Source organism: Corvus brachyrhynchos, unplaced genomic scaffold (genome assembly GCF_000691975.1).
Source record: "Corvus brachyrhynchos isolate BGI_N302 unplaced genomic scaffold, ASM69197v1 scaffold197, whole genome shotgun sequence".
NCBI classification, from domain to species: Eukaryota; Metazoa; Chordata; class Aves; order Passeriformes; family Corvidae; genus Corvus; species Corvus brachyrhynchos.
This window is the reverse complement of record NW_008239108.1, coordinates 212,829-218,163: the sequence shown is the minus strand read 5'-3', so window position 1 is coordinate 218,163 and position 5,335 is coordinate 212,829.

Here is a 5,335-nt window from a genome sequence, read left to right as displayed (position 1 = left end):
AACACTAAAGGATGTTTTTTCAGCCTTGCTCTGTGGCTTGTTTCCTTTTTATTTTTCTGTTGGAAGATTGCTTTTCTTTGTTCTCAGTTGTTATTTACTGCTTCTGCATTCTCCTAGTTCTTGTTCCCTGCCATGGGTGGAATGAGATGGTCTTTAAAGTCCCTTCCCACCCAAACCATTCCATGATTCCCTAAATTACTGTATCACTCTTTACATTGCACTGTCCATGGTATATCCTCAGTTTTCTTCCATGACTTTCTAAGTATTTCCCCTCCCCCCAGCAATGTGTTTCAGACTCTGCCTTGGCTTTCCAGAGGCTGGAACCTCTCCCAAAGTTCACACCTGTGTGATGTAAATCCCTCCTCCTGAGGTAACCATTCAGGGTTCCTTTTTTAGTCAGTGGAGGAGCCAGATGCTCATTCCCTGTCCATGCAGGGGTCTGAAATAAAGCCGAGTTGTGCTGGGGAAGTGCTCAGGGAGTCTGGGTGACTGACTGGCATTAGTCATCCCCAGTATAAATATCTGCACGTGGGGTGAGACCCAGCCTGGGGCAGGGGACACCTGCAGGGCTGGAACAGGGACCTCCTCACCCGGGTCAGGCCTGGGAGCTGCTCGAGACAAGAGATTGGACTGAGTGCTCCCTGAGGGCGTTCCCAACCTAAGCAATTCCGTGGTTGTGAGACGCTGGATGTTTTGCCATGTCTGAACCCTGAGTTCTGTTTGGGGAAACTTCTCCCTGTTCCACAGCAGATGGATGAGTTTGATGCTGGAAGCAGGAAGGGATTCAGAACCATGGAGATCTCTCTAAGGCCAAAGCACTGAACCAAATTAAAGTTATTGTTGTGCACATGCCCAGCACAGTTGGATTTCAGTTCTGAAAGGAGCGCAGGGCACAGCTCTGCTGCTCCTGGCATCAGGAGGACGCGGAGCTGCTGGAGCAAGTCCAGAGGAGCCCAGCACGTTCATACAGAGACTGGAGCACCTGCAGAGACAGGCTGGGAGAGTGGGGAATGTTCAGCCTGGGGAAGGGAAGGTCGTGTGGAGACCTCACAGAACCTTCCAGGATCTGAAAGCATCTGGGAGAGCCAGAGAGGGACCCTGAATCAGGGACTGGAATGCCAGGAGCCAGGGAATGGCTTCCCAGTGCCAGAGGGCAGGGCTGGGTGGGGGATTGGCAATTGGGAATTGCTGGCTGGGAGGGTGGGCAGGCCCTGGCCCAGGGTGCCCAGAGCAGCTGGGGCTGCCCCTGGATCCCTGGCAGTGGCCAAGGCCAGGCTGGACATTGGGGCTGGAGCAGCCTGGCACAGTGGGAGGTGTCCCTGCCATGGCAGGGCTGGCACTGGAGGGGCTCGGAGGCCCTTAAGGCAGAGGACAGAGTTTCCCCACCTCCTTCAGTGCTTGGCACGGGGAGGACCTGAGGCTCAGAAGTTTATCAATATTTTACTGAGTTTTTTCCTTCTGCTTTGGAGAGAGTTCATTTAATTATGGCTGGTCCCAGACTGCTGCGTGTGACTGAGGGCTCTGAAGACTCAAGGATGACGCAGCAGAGGAGTTTCCAAAAGCTAGGAAGGGGCTTTAGGATGCGAGATGTTGGTGTGGGGTTTTGGGATGTGGTGCCAGCAGTAGCTGCACACCCGATTTCATGGCTGTTACACTGTAACTTCCTCTTGCAAAACAGGCAATTTCAGGTCTTCTGTTTTTCCTTCCCTTCTGTCACCTTTGTTGTGACACGTGAAATAATTGGTACAGGGCATTGGTGTTAATGTGGCGAGGGCTTCCAGTGTGTCCATGGCCTCCCTGTTCCTGCTTTTCCCTCCAACAGTAGCTTTGCTGAGGAATGTTGTGTCTTGCAGGAAAAAAATGGCCACTTCAGCTTCGTTTTTCACAGGTGACTTTTGGGCAAGGGTGGGTATTTGGGAATTTCCCCATGGAAAGGGTGCTCAGGCCTTGGCAGGGGCTGCCCAGGGAGCTTTGGAGTGCCCATCCCTGCAGGTGTCCAAGGAATTCCTGGAGGTGGCACTCAGGGCTCTGGGCTGGGGCCAAGGTGGGGATGGGGCACAGCTGGGACTGGATGGGCTAAGAGGGCTTTTCCAGCCTCAGGGATCCCAGGATTCTTTGAGCTTCTCTGTGCTGTTTTCTCAGATACCTGGAAGCAAATGCTGGAATGAAGCGATGCAGTTCCCAAGAACAAAACTCTTGAGTTATTTTCAGTTTTAGAAGAGAACAGCAAGGAAAAGCACTGAGTGTATCCTTGGGGTTTGGATCCATGCTGGAGTTTTCTGAGGCGCAGTGAAGTGAGACAGGATCACCTGACGGGCTTGGGAGACTTTGGCCATGTGGGGAAAATCCTGTTGTGTAATCCCAGTTTGTTTGGAGCTGTGGACTGTGCCCTGGTCAGGAATGTGTCATTTTGGGAAAAGCAGGTGGGATCACCAGCAGCCAACCAGCAGAGCTGGTGCTGGGAGAACTGGGAGGATCTCAGGGCCCTGGCTAAAAGGAGCAGTGCCCTGCTGGGTTTAGGTTTTAATGGCTGAGAGGCAATTACTGCTGAGGAAATCACTGCAATTCCTGTGGGTTGGCCCATTCAGACTCCTGGGGGGAGTCATGGAATGCCAGGATGGTTTGGGGCCTTAAAGCCCATCTCATTCCAACCCCTGCCAAGGGCAGGGACACTTTCACTTCCCCAGGTGACTCTGAGCCCCACCAGACCGTTCCATGCTTCTGTGACCAAGAGAACTATTGATGATCTTTTGTGCAAGGGGGATGTTCAGTTATTTTCCCAATGTTGATACAATCCCTAGGATTCTTTATTAAGCTTGGAAAAATAAATGTCATCCTTTTCAGTCTTTTGAAATGTTCATCTTACAGATTCCATGGGTTTTATGAGTGATGTTGGTTATGATTAAGGGAATTCAGTCACAGTGTGAGTGACTCCTTGGAATTAGTGCTCCAAGGGGGAGTTGGATGGGCATTTCAGCTGGAATGCTGTCCACTTCCTACTGCTCCATCCTTCCTCACTTCCCTGCCCTCCCTCCCTGCTCACACATTCCTGCAGCAGTGTTGGAAGGCAGTTTGGGGCAATGACCCGGCTGATTATTTTTTTCTTGCTGATACTGCATGGCAAAGGAAACCCATTTATTCTCAGCAGTGCAGGTTTAAATAACCCAGCAAGCTGTGGCCTCAGGCCAGCACCGTGTCCTGCTGGCTTGGGATTGCCAGAGCAGGCTGAGCTTTGATGTTTCTTTGTCCAGGTAAAACCCATGGAACTCCTAAGGGTGGGTCTGAGAGTTCCCAGCGACTGTTTTCCTTTCAGGATGTTTTATGATGGATGAAGCCTGGCCCATAAATAGAGGTTGAGTGGTGCCACGCAGGGAGAACAGGCTGGTGGTGCCTTGTCCTGGGAAAGATGTTTTACCCGGTTCTGGGGAATTGGGTAAAGAAGGAGGAATTTCCTCCTGGAAAGGGTGCTCAGGCCCTGGCAGGGGCTGCCCAGGGAGCTTTGGAGTGCCCATCCCTGCAGGTGTCCAAGGAAGTCCTGGAGATGGCACTCAGGGCTCTGGGCTGGGGCCAAGGTGGGGATGGGGCACAGCTGGGACTGGATGGATTTTTCCAACCCCAGCCATTCTGAGCTCCTTCTGAAGTGTCTTTATTTCTTTTAACTGCAAAACTACTTAAACTTTGCATGGACTGTGTCTGTAACGCCCTGAGAGCTTGAGGAAATGAAAATGCATTTATTGAATGTCCTGTTTGAGGGCTCTGCTTTGCTGGGGCCTCGGTTCCAGGTCTGTTGGGTGGAGGAACGCTGAAATATTCTGGTAGAAGCTGCAGCGTGTGACAGGCTGGGCTGTTCTAGTGCAGGTACAGACACAGACTCACCTTGGAAGCTTTGAACTGGGATGAAGGAGCAGGAAAGGAGCACAGCAGTTGTTTTTCTGGCTCACTCGAGGCCGTGTGCTGATCAAATAGGTGTCTGTGGAACGGGCAGCTCTTGATCTCCATGTGGCGTGCAGCAGGAAATCTCAGTTTGCAAATGCTGGCCCTCAGTCTGAGCACAAAGAGGTGTCTTTTGTAACATTGCCTTATTCTGTGTGGGCAGCAAAGATGAAAACATCCAAGGTCCGTGGAAGGACTTGGACAAAGTGGGATTGCTGTGAAACTCTGCTCGTGCATCCCAGTAAAAACCATCACCCTGCACTGAGATCCCAGTGTGGTCATTAGCAATGATTTCTGGGGGATTCAGCTGTGGTGACCCAGGAAAAAATGTCACTTGTTGCTTAGAGCAGACAGAGTAACCAGCCCTGAGCGGCATCAAAGTGATCCGGGCAGGCAGGAGAGGGAGGAGGAGCCTGGAGTCCTGCAAGGGATGGAAATCAGCACTTCAAGCACCCCAGGACTTTGTTTTGCTGGTTTAATATTCAAATGCAGGTGCAAATCTCCCACTCAAAGGTTAATGTCTAATGGGAAGCCCAGAATCCCCCCGGGGTTCCTTGGGGCTGCTGTTGCTTCCGTGGGGCCGTCAGCACAGAGGAGCAGCTGGAAATACCAATCCTGCTGAATTATTGCTGAATTATTGCTGAATACAGGTCACAGACTGGGAGACTCCTCTGCCCTCGGAGCTGACGTGAGCGCAGCAGCCCATGGAGGTGAATTTTAGGGATGTGTTGAGCTCCATGTGCGCTGAGCTGTCAGAAAAGGCTTTTTATGTGCCTTTCCGTTCCCAGGGCGTTTGGGATCCTTTTTCCTGCAGCTTTTGAGGCGCTGCGGTTTCTTTGTGTCTGGGTGTGGAGCAGTTAATTTAAAAAGTAACATTTAAATCAAGAAGCTGTGCAAATTCTGTCCTTAGCATGGGGTAGGGCAGCAATTAGGAGGCTGCTTAAAGAGATACTGGGTGAGGATAAGGTTGGTGATCAAAACAAAGTACTCCTGATAGCATCTCTTTCTTTGGGAGCTTCAGAGGCCGGGCAGGATTAGAAGGAGCTCTTCATTTTGGTTGCACATTTGTCCAACACAGAGGCCTTCAAGGGTTTATTGCCAGGGGCAGTTTTTTATTAAAGGAAAAACCCAACGCAGCCCCTTTCCCTGTAGAGCAGCATCCCACAGTGCTGGGGACTTAACTACTGGTGGCCAGGGCATGTCTGGTGGCACTGAGTTGGGTGGGATGTGGGAGCTCTGCCGAGGGATGGGCACAGGCTGGGTCCATGGGATGAGGCCAGAGAAGTGAGGGACAACCAGGCCAAGTGCCAGGTCCTGCCCTTGGGTCACCCCAAGGCCCTGCAGCGCTCCAGGCTGGGGCAGAGGGGATGGAAAGCTGGGAAGGGCCCTGGGGGTGCTGTGC